The 25,976-nt window shown below is 36.3% G+C and overlaps 1 long non-coding RNA gene across 1 annotated transcript in view; it reads right to left on the bottom strand.

Annotated features, from left to right (window-relative positions):
- LOC108520636 (uncharacterized) overlaps positions 1-25,666 on the bottom strand; it is an 81,602-nt gene extending 55,936 nt beyond the window's left edge. The window contains exon 1 of the long non-coding RNA XR_001882951.1: positions 25,530-25,666. This is a non-coding gene — a long non-coding RNA (uncharacterized LOC108520636). The remainder of the gene's footprint in view (positions 1-25,529) is intronic.
- Positions 25,667-25,976: the final 310 nt, after the last annotated feature.

The raw sequence follows: 25,976 nt of genomic DNA, 5'->3' as shown, positions 1-25,976 counted from the left end.
AGAACAAGACATTTGGGTCTTACCAGAAGCTCTAAACTTCTCTGAGCCTCAGTTTTCTTCACTATAAAACGAGTGTAATTCCCACCTCACACGTCTTTTTTTTTTTTTTTCTTTAAAGAATTAAATGATCCAATACAAGTGAAAGTATATTGTAAAGTTAAGCCTTATAGCAGTTATGGGAAAATGGCTATTAAAACTTATTTTCTCAGATGACATATATGAAAGAAAATATTCAAATGCATTTTGTAAATGTATTTCCTGACTTAAAAAATGTATACATTTTCCTATTTAAATGGTTAATGATAATAACATTTGCACATCAGATTCAAATTTACTTTATATTGGTTGCTTAGATTCAAGAACCCTTAGAGTCTTACGATGAAGTCATTTCAGATTACATTTAAAAAAATCCATAATTATAACATTTGCCACATTGCACTAGACAATTAATTTGTTACAGGGGGCACATGGTAAAAATTTTAAACAATAACTATTTTGTAAATGAGTATGCAATGCAATACAATACAACCAAAAGTAAATTGAACTTCTCTCCCTCCCAGAACTAAGGACTCCTTACATAGAGCAATCCTATTAGGTTTGTTATATATATAAAATCCAGCAAAATTCTGTATATTTAAAACATAGTAACTGGATCTTGTTTAAGATCTCTTGGCATTTTCACGTACTTTAAGCCAGGCTTGTTGGCTCACACCTGTAATCCCAGCATTTTGGGAGGCTGAGGCAGGCAGATCACATGAGGTCAGGAATTTGAGAGCAGCCTGGCCAACATGGTGAAACCCATCTCTACTAAAAATACAAAAATTAGCTGGGAGTGGTGGCAGAAACCTGTAATCCCAGCTACTCAAGAGGCTGAGGCAGGAGAATCACTTGAACCTGGGAGGCAGAGATTGCAGTGAGCCAAGATAATGCCACTGCACTCCAGCCTGGGCAACAGGGTAAGACTCTGTCTCAAAAAAAAAAAAAAAAAAATCACATAATTTTGAACTAAGTTGATTTGGAAACACTAAAGTGAAATAATAAATTCTAAGTGCAAATTTAATCAATTGCTCTCAAACAACCTAAATGTTAAAACAATATAAGTAATACACAAAAAATAGGATTTCTAAATGTTGAAATGATACAAGTCTATGATAATATAGTATATTAGATGTTTACTTCTTACTGAAAAACTATTATTCCCTGATGTGAGTGTTCTCTTAGCACACGTGGCTGAGACTTGTTGAGCATTTAATGAAACAGGGTGTATGTGTGTTCAAGTCATGTACTCATGCATACATTTTATTAACACATGGGTGCCCAGGTGAAATGTGAATTCAGATGAAGACCCATGACACATTATAAGAAATTCAAATACATTTTAATGTGGTTTACAGTTGGAGATGTTTATTTTAAGGTCTGGAGAAAAATAAGAAGTCCTTTGTCAATTAAATTTGAAGCATGAGTTAACGTATCATTGGTTTCTAATGTATTAATATAGAGTAAATTATAAATTTGAATGTTTTCATATAATTTTAAGTTATACACACACACATATGTGATATTCATAAAATTCAAAGTGAAGTCTTGAAAGTCCTTGTATTGCTCCTAGTATCCATAGTTTTCCAATAATTTGGTTTGAAAACACTGTGCCTCATGAATGTGATATTGTTTTTGGTTTTTTTTGTTTTGTTTTTGAAGCAGAGTTTTGCTCTTGCCGCCAAGGCTGGAGTGCAATGGTGTGATCTCTGCTCACTGCAACCTCTGCCTCCCAGGATCAAGCGATTCTCCTGCCTCAGCCTCCCAAGTAGCTGGGATTACAGGCACATGCTACCACACCTGGGTAATTAATAGCATTATCCAAGTTTTTGCTAATTCTGTTGCTATTCATTTTCAATTTCTCAGGTTCAGAGTTAACGTTTTAGACCTACCGTGTATCTACTATGACTTTTTATCTCATATGAATTTTTAAAATAAATGTAGTAATTGCTGAGTTAATTAATTCCATATAAACTAATCTGATGTTCACATGACCTTACCTTTCTTTTTTTATTTATAGCTATATGGTCCAGTTTAGCATACCTCTGTCGTACTCAGTTGTAGCAAATATTCATTGTTATTTCCACAAAGATCTCCCTGTATTATAATATTAAAAATAAAGTCTAATCAGACAAATATGACTAATCAATTAAATATATTTATGTATTCTTATCTTTATTCAATTATTCAATTAAGGGATTGTAAAGCGCTAACATAATAATCACAGGTAAATGCTCATGGTGCTTGCTTATTGTGTAAAATTTTTATGTAGTGATATTTATTAATGATTCAGCTGGAATTCTATTTCAAAATAGCCATTTTAAAAGGAGACAATAATGTATAAGTAACAGATTGTGTCTCTTTTGTAAATATAATAACATTATTATACATATGAGGGGTAGACTATTAGAGGGGTCTTTCACATTATTTTACATGGGAAAATTCAAGTCTGGTGTCTTTGAGCATCTATGCATATGATAGTTTAAAATAAAACTTTTGAAGTATTGTCAAAGAACCCTGATTTCAAACAGTTGTACTTGATAATTGGTATAGTCTGGATTTAAGTGGTTCAAGATTCAGTATGAAGGAAAATGAAAAAGCATGTCTATAAATACTTGAATTACTGTGGGAACCAATGAATGCTATCCGCTAGCATAGTATTCCTTCTTTGTCTAGTGGATCAATCAGGCAGAGATCTACTACAGAGATACGTGCAGGCTCTTCTTCCCTGTGTTTACATGTAACTCAACATCTTATATCAGCTGGTGCGTGGAGACCTCAACAAAAGGGCCCTGAAACATCATTTTGTAAATGTAAGTTGATATTTCTTGTCTCTCCCTAAAGACTGCCCCAAGACTGGAACTAATCTCTTCCTTTTATGTAAGAGATGTCTTCAGAACTCAGTGTGGGGTGCAAAAAATTAGCAAACAACTTTTTGGAGTTGCATTTTATAATTAAAAATGGTCATTTTCTTCATTTTCAGAGAACTGAATTCCCATAATAATTAGCACTCTCAAGTATACTTATTTCAAGAATAATAACTTAGCAATCATGAATATAACACTAATGCATAGTTTGAGATATGTGAAATAATAAGTTAGCAATGTGTGTGTGTTTATGTATATATGTGTATATACAACTTTCATTTTCTGAATTTTTTATTGGCCTACATATATATTTTTAATATCCAAGTCACTTTTCATGTGTTGTTATTAATATTCTTATTTAACAGTATATGATTGGAGGAAGTTGTGATGCATGTTAACTAACCTGCTAAAGAACAACAACAAAAAGAAATAATCAAAATAAACTAGAATAGCTCAAATGGTGATATAAATTATATACATCAATTTACACAAGTTATATCTAAAAATAATCAAAATCACTTAAGTGTCTAACAATGTCAAGCCTTCAGTGGGAATTAGCTCAATCGAGACATATCTGTTATCTTAGCTTGAGCAATCTTAAGACTGTTACCTTCCTTTTCCTAATGTTAAACATATTATTTTCTTTATTATATAAATTTTTGTCCCTAGATACTTACATGTATATTTAGCTTTTAAATACTCATTTTTTGATTTGGTTAGGATGTTTTAATAATGAAAGGGGAGAAAGATAAAAAGCAGAGAAAGAGACAGAGAACAAAACCAAGCAGAATTTTCCAATAATTTCCCAATTGTGCATTGAAATCCATTACTTTTAGGTGTTTTCTGAATCTTTTAATTCTTTAACAAAAAATCAAGTGTTTTAAACTTTTTTGAAAGGAAAAAACAGAAAAGAGAGAGAGAGACTGAGACAGAGAAAACCGTGACAGAGAATCAGCATATAATAAATTTTAAACGTGCATTCAAGCCAGGGCATCCTGTCATCCCCATACACACCTTTTCCTAAATAGGTCAAGTCCCAATATTTTAATCCAGTTATAGGTAAGATTTATTTTACTTGTGATATAAATAGTCTGGATTATTATGGCAGTCCAATGGGGGGGATTTTAATTAGCCGCTGCTACATAATCAAATGTACATTTAGAATGATTAATTCTGCAGCAGAGGAGCGGAAGACCGAATTGAAGACAGGAAGTTAGAAATGGGGAGATTTTTTTGCCATAATCACAGCAAGCAATGCTACTTGTTCTACACTAGGCCACTGATTCCCAGGGGGTAAAATGACATGAATTTAATACGCCCAATTATTTGCAGAATCAGAGCGAGAGGAGAAAACCAAGGAGTCTAAAGTAATCCTTGAATCTTTTTCTGAGAATTTGGTTTGCCTGATATCGCTATTGGAAAGATGAGGAATAAAGAAGGAATTTACAGCTTGAATCACAATAATGATATGTTTATTTCCAGGCACATGTTGACGTTTGAGCGTATCTGTGACCTATGAAAATGTTACAAAGATTTGTTTGCAGGATAAAGATCTTGGCAGTAATCAGTAGATAGAAGTCTGTGCCTTTAAAAAAAAAAAAAAAAAAAAAAAACTATGGAGTAGAAATACATCAAAGGGTAACATATCTTCTACAGTGAAAAGTCAAAGAAATCAGAAGAAAATTCCAAAATTGAATGAAATTATCATTGTAATGACTGACAGCATGAGAATATATGCTACATTAATTGAGAAAGGATTACATCTTATCTAGGATAATAGCAATGCAAAAAGTATTATATGTGTATAGAAGAATTCTGGAAGACACACAAAAAATGTGGATTTTTGAATATCTAACTTTTCTTACAATTCTGATTTATGTTTCTGATATATTATTTTTATGTCTTTTATTAGCAGTCACAAAATATTCAACAAGAGACTCCCCAAGCTATGTTGACTATAAATTAGCACATGTAACCTATTAGCATCTATAAAGTTAATTTAAATAAAATCAGACATATCACCTCTTAGTTATTCTTTCCAGATTATAGGGTCCTAATTATTTAAGTATATCTTCATAAAGAAGCCTTTATAATCCTTTGATCATTCTAATTGGGCCTTTAAAAACTTTCTTCCACTCCATTATGGTTTTGTTGAAATATAACAAGCAGTCATCATGCAATCTGTGTTTCACCTTGGAAGGCAGAGCCCACACCCTGCAAGTCTGTTTTACCTAGGTAATAGCAGAGTGTCTGCCACTAAGCAGTGTTCAACACCTGCTAAATACATAAATAACTAAATAAGGAATTCGTTTCTAATAGAATTCCCGATTATGCTAGCCCATGATGGACTTTTAGATCCCATTGTCTTATATTAGTCTGATGTCAGGAAACTGTTAGTTTTACTCTATAGCAAGGATTGATAAACTATGGTCCATGGGCTATATCTGGACAACTGCCTGATTTTATAAATTAAGTTTTACTGAAAACCTACCACAGTCATTATTCAATACATTCTCAATGGCTACTTTCATACTATAATGGCACAGTTGAGTAGTTGCAACAGAGAATATAGGACCCACAAAGCTAAAAACACAACCCCTTCAAAAAGTGGGCAAATGATATGTACAGTTACTTCTCAAAAGAAGACATTTATGTGGAAAATAAACACATTTTAAAAAGCTCATCAGTGATCATTAGAGAGATACAAATCAAAACCACAATGAGATACCATCAGTCAGAATGGCGATTATTAAAAATATTTTAATAATCATAATTAGTTATAAAAAATAGTAATTTAATAATACTATCTGACCTTTTTCTGAAAGTGTTTACCAATCCTGAATCTGTATTATAAATAATATCTAGAGTTTATAATGTATGTGTTCAGAATAACTTTTTTATCTATAAACGTAGGGCATTAGCCCACACAGGATAAATATATTTCTTCTAGCTTTCTGCTTATAACTTTGTGAAATACTTTATAGTTTAACTCCATTTATAACCAAAAAGATTGGTATTATCCTCAAAACTAAAAGATATTCAGAATCACTGAATAGGTCTTTCACAGATCATTTTCAGATATTCTGGAGAAATGTCATTTGGGCAACAATTCCAAGGGAACTGTGCTATGATCATTTCTATGATTATTTGTTTCTATTGATAACAAATAATTATATACTTTGTTTAATTTATACACATTTGTTTAGTATACAGAATATTATCTTCTTTATTTCTCACAAAATTTTTGTGACTTAAAAAATATTATTATCTTGTCCTAAAAATGGGGAGGAGGCTTACAGGATAACTGTAATCATTAATATTCTTACTAAAATGAAAGACCACTACCCCAAAATTTTCTTTCCTTCTAAGAATAGAGCCCTAGAGTAGATGATCTTTTCATTTTTGCAACACAGAAGGAATAAGAAAGACTTTAAAAATAGTTTGCCTTTTCCTTTCTTCTTACCAATTTCTGTACATTGTAAGGAAAGGCTATATATGCCAATTTTTATCAACATAAGCTGTGCTATCCCTTTTAAAGGCAGTAACACCTCCAGACAATTTCATTTTATTTATTTTTTATTTATCTTTAAGTTCCGGGATACACATGCAGAATATGCAGATTTGTTACATAGGTATACATGGGCCATGGTGGTTTGTTGCACACCTATCAACCTGTCATCTAGGTTTGAAACCCCACATGCATTAGATATTTGTCCTAATGCTCTCCCTCCCCTTGCCCCCCACCCCCCAACAGACCTTAGCGTGTGTTGTTCCCCTCCTTTTGTCCATGTGTTCTCATTGTTCAGCTTCCACTTACGGGTGTGAACATGTGGTGTTTGGTTTCTTGTTCCTGTGTTAGTTTGGTGAGGATGGTGGATTCCAGCTTCATCCATATCCCTGCAAAGGATATGATCTCATTCTCTTTTATGGCTGCATAGTATTTCATGGTGTATGCGTACATTTTCTTTATCCAGTCTATCGTTGATGAGTATTGGGTTGTTTCCATGTCTTTGCTCTTGTAAACAGTCCTGCAGTAAACATATGGGTGCATGTGTCTTTACTGTAAATTATTTATAATCTTTTGGGTATATACTCGGTAATGGAATGCTGGGTCAAATGGTACTTCTGGTTCTAGATCCTTGAGGAATTGCCACATTATCTTCCACAATAGTTGAGCTAATTTACATTCCTACCAATGGGGTAAAAGCATTCCTATTTTTCCATAGCCTCACCAACATCTATTGTTTTCTGACTTTTTAATAATTGCCATTTTCTGACTGATGGTATATTATTGTGGTTTTGATTTGCATTTCTCTAATGATTACTAATGAGCTTTTTTTTATGTGTTTGTTGGACACATAAATGTCTTCTTTGGAGAAGTGACTGTACATATCATTTGCCCACTTTTTGATCTTTTTTTTTTTTTTTTTTTCTTGTAAATTTGTTTAAGTTCCTTGTAGATTCTGGATATTAGACCTTTGTTAGGTGGGTAGATTGCAAAAATGTTCTCCCATTCTGTAGGTTGCCTGTTCACTCTGATGCTAGTTTCTTTGGCTATGAAGAAGCTCTTCAGTTTTGTTAGATCCCATTTGTCAATTTTGGCTTTTGTGGCAATTGCTTTTGGTGTTTTCCTCATTAAGTCTTTGCCCATGCCTATGTGAATGAATTCCCATTCAAACTGCTACAAAGAGAACAAAATATCTAGGAATATAGCTTACAAGGAAAGTAAAGGACCTCTTCAAGGAGTGCTACAAACCACTGCTGAAGGAAATAAGAGAGGACACAAACAAATGGAAAATATTCCATGCTCATGTATAGGAAGAATCAATATAGTGAAAATGGCTATATTACCCTTTGTAATTGATCGATTCAATGCTATTACCATCAGATTACCATCGACTTTCTTCACAGAATTAGAAAAACCTACTTCAAATTTCATATGGAATCAAAAAAGAGCCCATATAACCAAGACAATACTAAGCAAAAAGAACACGGCTGGAAACATCATACCACCTGACTTCAAACTATACTACAAGGCTACAGTAACCAAAACAGACATGTAGACCAACGGAACAGAACAGAGACCTCAGAAATAACATCTACAACCATCTGATCTTTGAAAAACCTGACAAAAACAAGAAATGAGGGAAGGATTCCCTATTTATTAAATGTTGCTGGGGAAACTGGCTAGCCATATGCAGAAAGGTGAAATGGGAACCCTTCATTATACCTTACACAAAAATTAACTCAAAATGGATTAAAGATTTAAATGTAAAACAAGGAACCATAAAAACCCAGACAGTTTCATTTTATAAAATATTTTCCACCCTCCCCTTTATCCCAGAAGGGTTTTCTTCTTTTTTGAGAAAATAAAAAGCATGATAATTTATGTAACAATTTATAAATTACCTTATTTAGCTTCAGCAAAAACATAGTATACGTCCAAATCATTTATAATAAATATTAATAAGTTAGCTTTCTATTTTTTGTCTATTCTATTGGAGATGACAGGAACAGTCTTGGTTTGTCCACTAGTAACTCTTGGTAACTTTTACACATCTGCAAAACACCCCGTTCTCACTGTCTCTGGGATCCACACTAGGTCTTGTTTGTACACATCCTTAATCTCATGATTAAAACAACAATGTGAAATTTGAATTCAAAGACATTCTGTCGTGCTTTGCTTTGAGACTCCTTTACATGTCTAGTTTGCCTCCTGCTGCTGAAAATGAAGATTGCCAAGAAGGAAAATTTTGGAGATAATAAACAAGGGCAAATATATGGAATGGGGACAATAAAACAACGGAAAAGTAGGTATGGTTCTAGTCTTTCTCGTGGAGTACTTAAAGAAGTACTAAATATCTTTTGTTTTTCTTTTGTTGTACAATATTTAATAGTTTTCCTCTTTATATTGCACTCATTCTTTATTTAAAAAATGATGTTCGCTAGAGATCATATGTTGCTGTTGAATCACATGAAAAATAATCCATCTGTGTGTATGTGTGCCTTCTATTTAAGAAACAAAACATATTCCATTGAAAAGACTTTCTGATCCTTACCTTCTAACCTTTGAAACAAACCCAGAATTTTCCCCGAGAGTGCTAGGTGATATAAAAAAAATTAAAGCATAATTATAATCTCTGCGGATTTAGGAGTTGGAGTGTAATCTGAATTCTTTAATAGATAGCTGGGCTCCTTAAAAATGTTTGACTGCAAGAAATTTGTTCAAAGTTACATTAAACCTCTTTGGACTAACTAAAGAGTTCTTAGTTTTACTTCTGAGAGTCAACTCTAGGGAAATTTAAAATGCTTTAAACACATGGTTGAGTTGGTTAGTTATGAAAGCCACTTTTGCATGGGGGTTTTACCCAGTGTCATTCCCTGTGCAATATGGTCCATGGGAGCCATATAATAAATGAATTCTCTGTCTGCTTGTTCTATTTCCTCTCCTTAAATTTTAATTTCTTTCTTGGAAGAGAAAAACCTGTTCCATATGTCTGGGTAATGCTGCTTTGCAGGCATTCACAGAGAGATAATAGGCACATTTTCTTTGTATATACACTTGTACTTCTCAGTAACTTTTAAACATCTGCAAAAAACCCCACTCTCACTGTCTCCAGGTCCCACATTAGGTCTTGTTTGTCCATATCTTTAATCTCATGATTAAAACAACAGTGTAATTGAAATTTGAATTCAAAGGCATTCTTCCCAGAATTGCTTTGTGCTGGTGATGGTGGTGTCTACTTCCTTTCAGTCTCTCGGGTACAAAGCACAATAATTAAAGACACAGGATAGTTCATCAGCATAGTTAGAGTGTGTTGAAAAAAATAAGAAACAACTGGAATAGCTTCAGTCTTGTGGAGAATGTGAACATCAATGGAGGAAGAAAACTAACCTATCAAAACTGCATTTGCTAAAATGATTTGGGACAATTTTTTGTTTTAATTTTGTGGGTATATAGCAGGTGTATAAATTAATGGAGTACATCAGATATCTTGACACAGGCATGCAATACATAATAATCACATGATGGAAAATGGGGCATCCATCCCCTCAAGCAATTACCCATCGTGTTTCAAACAATCCAGTCATATTCTTAGTTTTTATTAATGTAAGGTTAAATTATTTTTTACTATAGTCACTCTGTTGTGGTATCAAATACTAGATCTTACATATTCTGTCTATTTTTGTACCCATTAACCATCTTCACCTTCCTCCCAACCCCCACACTACCCTTCCCAGCCTGAAGTAATGATTCATCTACTATCTTCATAAGTTAAACTGTTTTGATTTTTAGATCCCACAAATAAGTGAGAACATGTGATGTTTGTCTTTCTGTGCCTGGCTTATTTCCCTTAACATAATGACCTCCAGAACCATCCATGTTGCTGGAAATGAAAGGATATCATTCCTTTTTATGTCTGAATAGTACTCTATTGTGCATAAATAGCATATTTTCTTTATCCAATCATCCGTTGATGAATATTTACTTTGCTTCCAAATCTTCACTATTGTCAACAGTGTTGCAACAAACATGGGAATGCAGATATCTCTTTGATATACTGATTTCCTTTATTTTGGGTATACACCCAGCAGTGGGATTGCTGAATCATATGGTAGCTCTATTTTTAATTTTTGCAGAACCTCCAAACTGTTCTTCACAGTGGTTGTATTAATTTACATTCCCACCAAAAGTGTACAAGAGTTCCTTTTTCTCCACATACTTTCCAGCATTTGGTATCGCCTGTTTTGTCTATAATCCATTTTAACTAGAGTGACATGATATTTTATTATAGTTTGATTCACATTACTCCGAGCACCTTTTCTTTTATCTGCTTCCATTTATTTGTATGTCTTCTTTCAGAAATGTCCATTCAAATACTGTGCCCATTCTTTAATTGAATTATTAAATTATTTCCTATAAAGTTGTTTGAGCTCCTTATATATCCTGGTTATTAATCCCTTGTCAGGTGGTGTATTTGTCCATTTTCCCACTGCTGATAAAGACACACCCAAGACTGGGCAATTTGCAAAAGAAAGAGGCTTAATAGACTTACAATTCTACATGGTTGGGGAGGCCTCACAGTTATGACAGAAGGCAAGGAGGAGCAAGCCACATATTACGTGGCAGGCAAAGAGAGAGCTTGTGCAGGGAAACTCCCATTTTTAAAGCCAACAGATCTCATGCGACTTACTCACTATCATAAGAACAGTATGGGAAAGACCCACCCCCATGATTCAGTTATCTCTCACTGGGTCTCTACCACAACACTTGGGAATTGTGGGAGCAACAAGATGAGATTTGAGTCAGGACATAGAACCAAGCCATATCATTCCACCTCTGGCCCCTCCCAAATCTCATGTCTTCACATTTCAAAACCAATCATGCATTCTTGACAGTCTCCTAAAGTCTCAACTCATTTCAGCATTAACTCAAAAGTCCACAGTTCAACGTCTAATCTGAGACAAGGCAAACCCGTTTCACCTATAAGCCATAAAATCAAATTATGGTAGTTACTTCCTAGATACAATGAGGGTACAGGCATTGGGTAAATACAGGCATTCAAAATGGGAGAAATTGGCCAAAACAAAGAGGCTACAGGCCCCGTGCAAGTCCAAAATCCAGTGGGGCAGTCAAATATTAAAACTCCAAAATGATCTTCTTGCTTACATCCTGGTCACACTGATGCAAGAGGTGGGTTCTCATGGCCTTGGGCAGCTCCACCCCTGTTGCTTTGCAAGGTATAGCCTCCCTCTCAGTTGCTTCATGGGCTGGCATTGAGTGTCTGTGGCTTTTCCAGATGCATGGCACAAGCTGTCAGTGGATCTACTATTCTGGTGCCTGGAGGATGATGGCCCTCTTCTCACAGCTGCACTACACAGTACCCTAGTAGTGACTCTGTGTGGGGGCTTCTACCCCACATTTCTCTTCTGCACTGCCCTAGAAGAGGTTTTCCATGAGGGGCCTGGCCCTGCAACAAACTTATATCTGGGTGTCCAGGCATTACCATGTATCTTCTGAAATCCAGGTGGAGGTTCCCAAACCTCAGTTCTTGACTCCTATGCACTGTCAGGCTAGATGCCACATGGAAGTTGCCAAGGCTTGGAGCTTCCACCCTCTGAAGCAACAGCTGAAGCTGTCCCTAGACTGCACACAGCAGAGAGACCCTGGGCCTGGGCCATGAAACCACTTTTTCCTCCTAAACCTCTGGGTTTGTGATGGTAAGGGCTGCTGCAAAGAACTCTGGCATGCCCTGGAGACATTTTCCCCATTGTCTTGGTGATTGACATTAGGCTCCTCATTGCTTATGCAAATTTCTTCAGCCATCTTGAGTATGTCCTCAGAAAATGGGATTTTCTTTAATTTTTATTTTTATTTATGTATTTATTTTTTAATGGAGTCTCACTCTATCACCCAGGCTGGAGGGCAGTGGCGTGATCTCAGTTCACTGAAACCTCCAACTCCCGGCTACAAGCAATTCTCCTGCCCCAGCCTCCTGAGTAGTTGGAACTAAAGGAGCCTGTCACCACACCCAGCTAATTTATGTATTTTTAGTAGAGATAGAGTTTCATCATATTGGCCAGGCTAGTCTCAAACTACTGACCTTGTGATCTGCCCATCTCGGTCTCCCAAAGTGCTGGGATTACAGGTGTGAGCCACGGCGCCCGACCAGGATTTTATTTTCTATTGCATTTTCAGGCTGCAAAATTTCTGAACTTTATGATCTGTTTCCATTTTAAAACTGAATGCCTTTAACAGTACCCAAGTCACCTCTTGAATGCTCTGTTGCTTAGAAATTTCTTCTACCAGATACCCTAAACCAGCTCCCTCAAGTTCAAAGTTCTACAAATCTCTAGGTCAGGGGCAAAATGTCACCAGTCTCTTTGCTAAAACATAAGAAGAGTCACTTTTGCACCAGTTCCCAACAAGTTTCTCAGCCTGGACCCTACTGTCCATATCATTATCAGCATTTTGGTCAAAGCCACTCAACAAGTTTCTACGGAGTTCCAAACTTTCCCACACTTTCCTGTCTTCTTCTGAGCCCTCCAAACTCTTCCTACCCCTGCCTGTTACCCAGTTCCAAAGTGGCTTCCACATTTTGGGGTATCTTTTCAGCAACACCCCATTCTACTGGTACCAATTTACTGTATTAGTCTGTTTTCACACTGCTGGTAAAGACATACCCAAGACTGGGCAATTTACAAAAGAAAGAAGTTTAGTGGACTTAGAGTTTCACATGGGTGGGGAGGCCTCACAATCATGGCAGAAGGCAAGGAGGAGCCAGTCACATCCTACGTGGATGGCAGCAAAGAGAGAGGTTGTGCCGGAAAACTCCCATTTTTACAACCATCAGACCTCATGAGGCTTTTTCACTATCACAAGAACACCATGTGAAAGACCCACTCCCATGATTCAATTATCTCCCACCAGGTCTTTCCCACAACACATGGGAATTATGGGAGCTACTAATTGAGATCTGGATGGAGACATAGAGCTAAGCCATATCAAATGGGTAGTCTGCAAATATTTTCTTCCATTCTGTCATTTGCCTCTTTTGCCTCTTCATTTTGTTGATTGTTTCCTTCAATGTGCAGAAGCCTTTAAACTTGATGTGATCCCATTTGTGCATTTTTGCTTTGGTCGCCTATGGCTGTGGGGTATTACTCAAGATATTTTTGCCAAGACCAACATCCTGGAGTTTCCCCAATGTTTTCTTGTAGCAGTTTAATAGTTTGATGTCTTAGATTTAAGGCCTTTATTCATTTTTATTTGATTTTTGTATACATTGAGAGATAGGGGCCTAGTTTCATTCAATTTTATGTGGATAGAAGGTTTTATCATCAGCAATATTTATTATAATAAAGAGACTGTCCTTTCTCCAATGTATATTCTTGGCACCTTTGTCAAAAATTAGTTCACTATAGGTGCGTGGATTTGTTTCTGGGTTCTGTATTCTATTCCATTGGTCTATATGTCTGTTTTTTGGCCAATAGCATGGTGTTTTATTTACTATAGCTCTGTAGTATAATTTGAAGTCACGTAATGTAATTCCTCTAGTTGTGCTCTTTTTGCTCAGGCGAGCTTTGGCTATTCTGAGTCTTTTGTGGTTCCATATCAATTTTAGAATTGTTTGTTCTGTTTTTGGGAAGAATGTCATTGTTATGTTGATAGGCATTTCACTGAATCTGTAGATTGCTTTGGATAGTGTGGACATTTTAACAATATTGATTCATCCAATTCATGAACATAGAATATCTTTCCACTCTTTTGGTGTTCTTTTCAATTTCTTTCATCAGTATCATATAGTTTTATTATAGAGATCTTTACTTTTTTTGTTAATTCCTAGGTATTTAATTTTATTTTTGGCTATTGTAAATTAGATTATTGCTTTTTTATTTATATTTCAGATTTTTCATTGTTGGTGTATAAATACGCTACTGATTTTTGTATGTTGATCTTGTATCCTACAGTGTTACTGAATTTGTTTATCAGTTCTAATAGATTTTTGGTTGAGTCTTTAGGTTTTCTAAATAAAACATTATATAATCTGAAAACAAGGATAATTCAACTACTTCTTCTCAATTTGGATCCCATTTATATCTTTCTCTTCTCTGATTGCTTTAGCTAGGACTTTTAGGACTATGTTGAACAACAGTGGTGACAGTGGGCATCCTGGTTTTGTTTCAGATATTTGAGAAAAGACTTTCAGTTTTTCCCCATTGTCTCCTATACTAGCTGTGGATCTGTTGAATATGGCTATTATGTTGAACTATGTTCCTACTATACCCAGCTTTTTGAGAATTTATATTATGAAAGGAGGCTGAATTTTAATGCTTTTTGAGCATCAGTTGAAACGATCATATGGTTTTTCCCCTTTCTTCTGTTGGTATAATATATTATATTGACTAATATGAGTATTCTGAACCATTCTCACATCTCTGGGATAAATCCCATTTGGTTGTTATGAATGATCTTTTTACTGTGTTGTTCAATTTGGTTTGCTAGTGTTTTATTGAGGATTTTTGCATTGATATTCATGAGAGATACCGGCCTTTAGTTTTGGTTTTGTGTGTGTATCTTTGTCTGGTTTTGGTATCAAAGTAATATTGGCTTTGTAGAATGAGTTTGGAAGTATTCCATCCTCCTCTATTTTTTTTTTTTTTTTTTTTGAATAATTTGAGTAGGTATTAGTTCTTCTTTAAATGTTTTGTAGAATTTAGTAGTGAAGCCAGTGGGTCCCAGGTTTTATTTGCTGGGAGATTTTTTATTACACCTTCCATCTCATTAAGTGTTATTAGTCTGTTCATGATTTGGATTTCTTCATGGTTCAATCATTGTAGATTATATGTGGCTGGGAATTTATTCATTTGAAATTTAACAATTAAAGTTAGATTTTTCAAATTATTTGCAATAGTTGATCATGATAGCCACTAATGATCCTTTGAATTCCTGTGTTATCAGTTTCAACGTCTCATTTTTCAACTCTGATTTTATTTATTTCTGTCTTCTCTCTTTTTTCTTTGTTAGTTTACCTAAAGGTTTGCAAATTTTCTCTTCCTTAAAAAAAAAAAAAAAAAGCTTTTTGTTTTGTTGATGTTTTGTATTATTTTCTTCATTTCAAATTCATTTACTTCTGCTCTAATCTTTGTCATTTCTTTTCTTCTAATAATTTTGGGTTCAATTTGCTCTTCTTTTTCCAGTTCTTTAAGATGCATTCTTAGATTATTTATTAGAAGTTTTATTTCTTTTCTGATACAGGCAATTATAGCTATAAATCTCCCTCTAGGTACTGCTTTTGCTGTATCTCATAGGTTTGGGTATGTTGTGTTTTCATTATCACTTGTTTCCAGAAATTTTTCAATTATTTCTTACATTTTTATTGACCCACTAGTCCTTCAGGCTCATACTGTTTAATTTCCATGTGTTAGTATAATTTGCAAAATTCCTCTAGCTGTTGATATCTAGTTTTATTCCATTGTGGTCAGATACAATGCTTGATAAAATTTCAATATTTTATCAATTTTGATATTTTAAAAATTTCAATATTTTAAAATTTCAGTATTTTTGGCCGGATGTGGTGGCTCACACCTGCAATCCTAGCACTTTGGGAGGCCAAGGCAGACAGATCACGAGTTCAGGAGATCGAGACCATCCTGGCTGACACGGTGGAACCCTGTCTCTACTAAAAATACAAAAAATTAGCTGGGTGTGGTGGCAGGCGCCTGTAGTCCTTGGTACTTGGGAAGTTGAGGCAGGAGAACGGCGTGAACCTGGGAGGCAGTGCTTGCAGTGAGCAGAGATGGTGCCACTGCACTCCAGCTTGGGCAACAGAGTGAGACTCGGTCTTAAAAAAAATTTTTTTTCAATATTTTTAAATGTTTTAATACTTGTTTTGTGACCTAACATGGTCTATTCTTGAGCCTGATCCATGTGCTGAGGAGAAGAATGTGCATTCTGCAGTTATTGAATGAAATGTTCTGTAAATATCTATTAGGTTTATGTTTTCTATACTTCAGATTAAGTCTGATGTTTCTTAACTTCAATTTCTGTCTGGGACTTCTGTCTAAAACCAAAAGTGGTATGCTGAAGTCTCCAACTATTATTGTATTGAGGTCTCTCTCTTTCTCTCTCTCTCTCATAATACTTTCTTTATATGTGAGTATTCTAGTGTTGACTGCATATATAGTTATAGTGGTTATATCCTGTTGCTAAATGGACCTTTTATCATTGTATAATGTCCTTCTTTGTCTTTTATTGTAGTGGTTTTCCTTTAACCTATTTTGTCTGATGTAAGTATAGCTACTTCTGCTTTTTGTTTGTTTGTTTCCATTGGCATGGATTATATTTTTCCATCCCTTTATTTTCAGTATCTGTGTTTCTTTACAGGTGAAGTGTGTTTCTTGTAGGCAACAGATCAATGAGTCTTTTAAAACTCCATTCCACTACTCTATGACTTTTGATTGGAGAGTTTACTCCCATTTATGTTCAGTGGTATCATTGATAAGTAAGGACTTACTACTGCTATTTTGTTATTTTTTTTCTGGTTGTTTTGTAGTCTTCTCTTCCTTCTTTCCTTTCTTAAATGTGAAAATAAAGTATAAAAACTGTTTCCTAAACAGAACTAACATTAGAATTATCTGAATCATCAGAATCATCTATTTCAGAAAAAATTGAATTCATCAAATGAATCTTCGGCCAACAACTATTCAACAATGATGTTAGCCTCACACATAGGAATGCTACATTTTCTAAGATTTGACATTTTTAGTGATTGAGAATTACAATATTTTGTAAATGGAAAGACCACTACCAAACACAGAGAATGCTATAAATAGGATTTTCAAAGTTAATGTACTAAAGCAATGTGAAAATAACAATGAAAGTGAGATATTTCATGGCATAGTTATCTCAGGATAACCACTGCAGCCACAAGTGCTGTCGGTGAGTATTCTTGGAGCAAAGAGGAAAAGGATTAAGATAAGAGAAGTTTACACACCACAATTACAGTGTTATCATATTCTGTGTTTTCCATTTGCTTACTATTTCCAGTGAGTTATTTACCTTCAGATGATTTTTTTTTCTTGTTCATTCACATCCCTATCATTCAGATTGAAGAACTCCCTTTAGCATTTCTTGTAGGATAAGTCTGGTGTTATTTGTCTTGGAAAGTATTTATTTCTCCTTTATGCTTGAAGGATAACTAGACTTGGTATACTATTATAGGGTAAAAGATTTTTTTTTTTTTTTTACTTCAGCACTTTAAATATGTCATGCCACTCCTTCCTAGTCTGTAATATTTCCACTGAAAACTCTGCTGCCAGACATATTGGAGCTCCATAGTATGTTATTAGTTTCTCTTGCTGATTTTGTGATCCTTTCTTTATACTTGATCTTTGGGAGTTTGATTATTAAATGCCTTGAGATAGTCTTCTTTGGGTTAAATCTGCTTGGTGTTCTATAAACTTCTTGTACTTAGATATTCATATTTTTCTCTAGGATTGGGAAATTATCTAATATTATTCCTTTTAATGAACTTTCTACCCCTATCTCTTTTTCTACCACCTCTTTAAGGTCAACAGCTCTTAGATTTGCCCTGTTGAGGCTATTTTCTAGATCTTGTAGGCATGCTTCATTGTATTCTATTCTTTTTTCTTTTATCTCCTCTGACTATTTTCATATACCATGTCTCCAAACTCAGTAAATCTTTGTTCTGCTCAATGAATTATGCTATTAAAAGATGTCTACATCCTTCAGTATGTCAACTGTACTTTTCAACTCTAGAATTTCTGTTGATTCTTTTAAATTGTTTTAATATCTTTGTTAAACTTACCTGATAGAGTTCTGAATTTCTTCTCTGTGTTATCTTGAATTTCTTTGAGTGTCCTCAAAACCGCTAATTTGAATTATCTCTGAAAGGTTGCATGTCTCCGTTTCTCTAGGATTAGTCCCTGATGCCTTATTTAGTTTGTTTTGTGAAGTCATGTTTTCCTGGATAATCTTGATGTTTGTAGATGTCTGGGAGTTGAAGAGTTAGGTACCTATTGTAGTCTTCACTGTCTGGGCTTGTTTGTCACCATTTTTCTTGAGAAGGCTTTTCAGGTATTCAAAGGTAATTAGGCCTCAATATTGCTGTGTTTTTTCACACTAGTAGAGTTACTGCCTTTGTGGTCTTGGATAAATTCCAGTATTCTCTAGATTACCAGACAGAGACACTTGTTCTTTCATCTTAATTTCCTCAAACAGAGTCTCTTTCTGTCTCTGCTGAGCCACATGGAACTGGGGGTGTAGTGATGTAAGCACACATGTGGCCACCACCACTGGCACTGCGCTGGGTCAGACCTGAGCCAGGACAGCACTGGGGATTGCCCAAGACCTGTTATAACCACTACTTGCTATCATCTATGTTCACTCAAGGCCCTAGGGCTTTATAATCAGTAGGTGTCTAAGCCATCTGGGTTTGTGCCCTTCCTTCAGGGCAGTGAGTTCTCCCAGGCCCCAGGTGGGTCCAGATATGCTCTCTGAAAGCCAGGTATTAGAGGCAAAAACTTAAAAAATTTCTTTAATGTTCTGTTGTACTGTGGCTAAGCTGGCACTCAATCCACAATATTAAGTCTTTCCAGCTTTTCCCTCCCCTTCCCACAGACAGAGGAGCCCCTCCCTGTGGGCACCACCACCATTAGCCCACAAGAAAGTTCTTCCAGGTCAACCACCGAAGTTCCCTTAAAGCTCAAGGGCTCTTCAATCAGCTTGTGGTGAATACTGTCAGGTCTGGGACTCACCCTTCAGAGCAGTGGGTTAACCTCTGGCCCAGGTCAGGTCTAGAAGTGCTGTCCATGAATCTGGTCCCAAACTAAAGGACCCCAAAAGCCTCCATGTTTCTCTACCCCACTGTAGCCAAGCTGGCACCAAAGGTGCAAGACAAAGTCCCATTTAATTCTTCCTCTGCTTTTCCCAAACAGGAGGGGTATGTCACTATAGCCACCACAGCCAGTAACATGCTGGATCACACCTGTAGCCAGCATGCCTTAGAATACAAGGCCCATGGCATACTACCTGGGTATCACTGGTGGTTACTCAGGGCCCAAGGGCTATTTAGTCAGCAGTGATGAATCCCCAGGGACACAGGGCCTGGAAAAAGGGTCTCACGATTCTGCCAGATGCCCTGTCCTACTATGACTGAGCTGATATCCAAGATGCAAGACAAAATCCTTTCCAGTCTTTGCTTTCTTCCACTTAAGCAGAAAGAAGCAGACACTTTTGTTGTTGGGAGCTGCACAGCTTGGAGTTGGGTTAGAGTGATGCAAGCTCTTGTTTAGCTACCTCAGCTAGTGTCTCCCTAGGTCACATGCCACCCTAGTCCTCTGACTTTCAGCCCAGCACTAGGAGTTGCCTAGGAATCAGTCCCTGGGTGCTAGAATGCCTTTTCAGTTTGTTTAGTGACCCAGAGCATTTTGACCTGTGGTTGTGAGACTTTCCAAGAAACTCAAGTTCTGACCAATGGAATGGATGACTCTCCTCTGGCTAGATATGGTCTAAATGCTCCCTCTGTGTGTGGTCACTGGCTGAACTCAGTTCGGGTTTGTTCTCTACTATGGCAGGGCAGAACTGAATTCAAGGTAATAACCCCCATTCACTGTGCTCTTTTTCTGCCAAATGTACATACTCTCTGGTGGCATCTGTGGTTCAAGACTGTCTCTCAGAACCTCCACAATGCTTCTTTCAATGATACGAAGTTAAAACCAGGTACTGTGATTGCTCACCTGATTTTTAGTTCTTGTGATTGTACTTTTCTGTGTGCAGATAGTTGTTAAAATTTGGTGTTACAGCACAGGTTATGAACGGTGCTGGCTTCTATTCCACTATCTTGCCTCCCTGCCTCCAGGACAATTCTTGTGGTATGATCTTGCGAAAATGGAATGAAGACTATTTTGTGATGTTTCCACTAACTCTTGTTTTAATTTCCACTTTCCTAACTAAGAAGATTATAATTTTAAAATGATAAGCTTAAGCAATAGTGAAAATATAATTTAAAATAACCCTAAGTATCTCATTTAAATAGAAGTTCAACAAATAGATTACAAACCTTGTGAGTAAATAATAAGCCTTGTGAGTATAGGGCCAAACACTTATTCTTATATGTACTCTATTATCAATTAATTCGCATTGAACTCCCAGCCAACTGCACATAACTCATGCCTGAACAGTTTATGCGGCACATGTATTTTCTCATTAAGACACATCACAGTCTTCCTATATTTAGGAACACCAGAGAGGACTTCAGCACTACTCTTCTTGGCCATTTTAAGCAACAAAATTGCAACAAAAAGCATTAAAATGTGAAAACCCTGGCTTTAAGTACATCTTGAAACAAGATACTTGTTCTATAGTCTGAGACCTGAAGCAAGAAAGGCAGGGTGTCACTTCATTTGATGTCATCTGGGAGCATTTGCCCCAGGTGACTCAAATTTGTCACAGTTCTATGCATTTCACAAATAACTGTGAAAACATGAGTGTTGACATGAAGGTTACAAACAACTTTTAGTCAATAGGCAAATTTTCCAAATATAGGATCCATAAATAATGAGGATCAACTGTATGAGAAAGTTTAACTTATTTGTATACTTATACCTCTCCTTATAAATTACAAAGTGATTTTAAGGGATTTTTTGGATACAACATATAAAACTAGAACAAACACAACAGCAGAAGAGGAAAAAAAATTAAGGCTAGGGAGAAAATCAGAACATATTCATACAGAAGAATTCTATTTAGTCATTAAAAGCAGTTTCCTAATTTTACTTTAATGTTCTGGGTGTGGGTGTGTAGAATTACATGATTGAAGGGGCAAGCACAGAGTCTGGAACACACTGGAACACACTGATAGTGAAGAAGTGGGGACAATGATAATGTACAAATAAAGTCAGTTGCCCCAAAAATTAGCTGTTTACTTCTTTACTGTGTAACACATCTCTGACCTATGTAAGATGAAGTCTTATTACAAAATATTTTATTCTCAAGCAAATTAGTATGTTATGTTCAAATTTCAAAAGGCCACTCTGCATCTCAATCATGTATAAAATTTTCTAGCTTAATAACTTTGTGAAGTTATTTCATCATTTCATCCTAAGCAAAATGATCATTTCATCCTAAGCAAAAATGTAATTAACACAAAATTATGTAGAAATTACATAGGTGAGTTAAGTTTTTGTGCCCAGACCTAATGGTAAGATATTCTATGTATAGAAAAGCATGGATGATGAGTTAAGATCAGTGGTTGCTGGAATAGACTCACACCTTCTTTTGAGAGCCCATGGTATGGTCCATATCTACTTCCATTTCAGTATTTGAAGATGCCTTGCTGACAGTTAAAAAGTGGCTTCGCTGGGAGTATTTACACCACAGAAATCAACAAAAGATCATGGATGCTTTTCTCCTAAAAAATAAGTTTTTGAACATTCATCAACATAACCCTGACTGAAATTCATAGTATATCATATATGTGTAATACAAAATATATCCTATTATTTAAGATAATAAATTATTGCCATAGAATCCTTAAAGTGTCACTCTCCCAGCCTGAAGCCTCTGTGGCCGGTGGCGCCTTTGCCTAAGTTTTGCTCAGGCCTGCTGGGCTCCTTCTGCCACCCCCTCAGCGTGGCAGGCTGTGCCTGGCTCATGCTGCCAGCCCAGATCTACAAGGGTGAGCCAGGTATGGAGTGGGAAGGGGTGCATGAGCCAGGTCTGGCCTTCCCGAAGGGCTGCAGCTCTGCTCTCCCTGTCATTTGCAACATGCAGAGTCAGGGCTAGGGGAAGGGGGTGTCTGTTTCAGCCTTGCTTGTGTTACAACTCTTTCATTCCCGCCATTCAGCAGTTTCCAAGTTTTGTCCCACATCTAGGAAGACCGAGGTACATAGAAAACTAGAGGGTAAGCAAAGCCGAGAGGTGCTTTATAAAGCAACCATACAGCTCTCAGGAGGTCTGAAGTGGGTAGCTCCTTTCCACTGGCAGGTCATCCGAAGAATTATGCGGTTCTTAGCAAAGAGGAGAGACCCTGAGTGTGTGTGTGTAGCGCCTATCTGCAGGCAGGTTTTCTGGTCTTTGTGTGTCTGGCTGAGTCGGGGGTGGGTGGCGGTGGCGGGGTAGGGGAGGGGATGGCTTATAGCTTCAGATAGGAGGACGTGCATGCTAATTGGTCTATGGGTGGCCATGGGAAAGGCCTGGAAAAAGCACAGAAAGTTTTCACTTCAAGCCACAGACTCCACCTGGAACTCACAACCTGGCCCCCATGCCTTCGGCCATTTCTCACCTGAAGGTGGTGCTTTACCAGGATCCACCTCTTTCTGCCCAGGAGCCTGTCTGCCTCCTGCTGCCATCTACATGTCATCCAAGGCACCCAGGCTGTTCATATCTAAGGATGCCTGCATGGCCACCCTGAGCTGCCTTTGGCATCTCCATCAACCTCCTCCCCGTACTAGTCAGCACTCAAAGTCTGGAGGGGGCTAAGGCAGCAGGGGGCTGGCATATCAGTGCTGCCCTGAGTGTGTGCCCAACTGGCCAGGTTGCCACAGCGCCTGTGTTCATCCTCAACTTTACTCTGAAATCAGAGCAAGCCCTGGGAGAAGAGAAACCAGGCAATGGAAACAGGGAGCCTGCAGGATGAGGGTGACTTCCCAGGTCCCCACGGGTGCAGGGATGCCCAGGTCTGGAGTCTTGGCTGGGCACTGCAGCTGCACCAGGGAGTACGGGGCTCCCATCCGACCAACTAAGTAGGAGGTGGGGCTCCTGCCAGCTCCCAGCCCCCAATAGCACAGGTATGCCAGGGTCTGGAACCACAGCTGGACAGCTGTAGCTGTGCCAGGGAACACCGGCCTCCCACCCAGACGACCTGGAAGCTGGCGAGGTCCCCACTGATTCCACGAAGCACACAGCCCCTCTGTACCTCCCCTCACATTAACCGACATCTTTTCAGTGGCCATCCCAGACGGGCTGCTGCTGCCATCCTTATTAACATTCATAATTTGTAATCTTTCAGTATATACTACAATTGAAGTTCTAAGGAAATACAAAGAACCCAAAGCCGCTGGAATTCTTTGTTATCAGTCCTTTGTTTTAGGTTTCCCTTTATACTTTCAAAACGTAACTTACTTTCATCTATACATAATATTGAAAGATTTTAAAATCTTTGGGCTCCTGAATCACTAATAGTCTTATGATATGCTAGTGACAGACTGAAAAAAGTATTCTGTTTGTAACTAGGGACTGCCTTAATTATTTTGCACCTATAGTATTGCCTTCTCATACAGGGCCTGAATATATTTATAACAATTATCTAGACCTGCCCCTAAAAGATCACAAAAGAAAAAGGAAAGCCTAAAATACAATGTCATACATGCTTTACTTCATGTAGGTTCTATTAAAACCTGTATATTTTGTAACTTCTTAATTTAAAAAGTGAATTTAGTAAAACATGTTTAATTTATTTTCCTAATTTCTATAATCAGGGGATTATCTACCTGGCAGGGGAACTTTATTTAGTGTAGTTCTGCTCCAGCAATTTCACATCTTGCTCTTGAGAGTCCTTTTCCTTTTCAAAGGCATAAACCTTTTATTTTCTAAAAATGTGATTGAAACATAGCATTATTGTAAACACAATTCATGGTTCACACAAAAGAATCAATAGTTAAGTGCCATCATAATTTCACTTTCCTTAACAGATGTACTGCTTAAATTTTTATTTAAATCTAATTCTATTCTTGTATAATTTCAGGAGGTTTTTTCTGTGTGTGTGTGTGTGTTTTTTTTTTTTTTTTTTTTTTTTTTTTTTTTTTTTTTTTTTTTTTTTGGACATACTCGGCAATAAATTCTAATCTTTTGTCCCCTAATCTCCTTGCTAATAAGTTTATAACCTATAAATGTGTGCCCAAATTAAATTATGTAGCTGCTATTTTAAAAGTTGTTCCACAAGGTTAAAACAAATTTTTTAATGTAAAGAGTGACAACCTCGGATAGTCACTAAGCCATTTCAATTTATTTTATTTCATTGTATTTTTAAGCCATTTTCCTTCTTAAGTCATTTCATTTCATTTTATTTTATTGCTATATTTGGATGTTCTAAAATATATTATGTAAGCACATTTTCTCCAAATTACAGATTCATTTTGTCTTCACATTTTTTAAATAATTCTAAATGACATAAAATATAATGAGGCTATAACATGATTCTGGTCATATTGTCTCAAGACACCACAATGTAGCTGATGACAAGGATCCTTCATGTCTTTTATTTTCCATAGAGCTGGAGGTCAATAGCCACTGATTCCTTTCTAGTACCAATAACCTTGCTATAACCTGTTTCTTCAGTTGTAAAATGAAGGAGCTAACTAAATGTTGTTATTTTGACTCTTCTCATTCTTCATTTTCAAGTCTAAAACAAATACGGATATAGCTTTTGCAGTGAGACATAAATAACTCCTTTTCCAATGCTTTTATTCTCAAACAGAGAAGGTGTGCATTTATGTGNCTTCATTTTCAAGTCTAAAAACAAATACGGATATAGCTTTTTGCAGTGAGACATAAATAACTCCTTTTTCCAATGCTTTTTATTCTCAAACAGAGAAGGTGTGCATTTATGTGTATGGGTTAAATTATGAAGAAAAGAAACTTTTTCAAGTTAAAACATAAAAGTTTGCTATTTTCCAAAATAAATCAATGTATATATTTTTAAGAACAAAAATAAATACTTTGTCAGTTGGGTGTGGCTCAAGGCAAAATGAAAAGTTTACTCCCATTCCTGAAAAGCAGGTCTTTTTTTTTTTTTTTTTTTTGGAAATCCTAAAAACTCAAAGTTGTAGCATAAGTGGCCACAGAAATGACAAGATTATACTGGATAGCAGATAAGGCCCTGAACATTTTCCATTCAAGCAATAAAAGAATATCTTGGAATTTATTTTAAATAATTTTTAGCACACAGCTAAAGATGGCCATAATTGGAATATTTTTATGAAATTAGAAACAACAATTAGTTTTAACACTGTTCAATTCTCCATACTTAACCAACATGTACAAATTATTGAGATGTATAAAATAAAAATAAGTAGGTATAAAAATAAGTAGAACTTTCTTACCACTCTTTGGCCTCCATTGTAATGATCTCTTTTTTCCCCCTGAGGTAGCGTATATGATGAGAGGCAGAAGCTTCCCTTCAGCAGTTGCCATTCACAGGAAGTATTGAGGGTGATTTATTGCACTGGTCCTGATTCACCATGAGTGGAAGACGAGAATAAAGGATTCTTATTATTTTCCTAGCTTAATTTTATTTTTTGCTTTTCAATAATTATCTGAGCACCAACCAATTTCCTGTTATTTATTTCCAATCTTTTCAAGTAAACTGATGTATCTAGCACACACAAAACTGTCTATCCGCTCAGTCCCTATGAGAGCCCTAGTTTGAGTTAAATAACTACTCCACATTAATCAATGTCTTAGCTAATCTTTCTGGACCAATCTTTTGTACAACAAAAAAGAAGAAGAGAGAGAACAAGAGAGGAAGGCACACCTTATCTTCTCTGAAC

This window comes from Rhinopithecus bieti, unplaced genomic scaffold (assembly GCF_001698545.2).
Source record: "Rhinopithecus bieti isolate Rb0 unplaced genomic scaffold, ASM169854v2 scaffold_51968, whole genome shotgun sequence".
NCBI classification, from domain to species: domain Eukaryota; kingdom Metazoa; phylum Chordata; class Mammalia; order Primates; family Cercopithecidae; genus Rhinopithecus; species Rhinopithecus bieti.
This window is presented reverse-complemented; position numbering and strand designations above follow the sequence as displayed.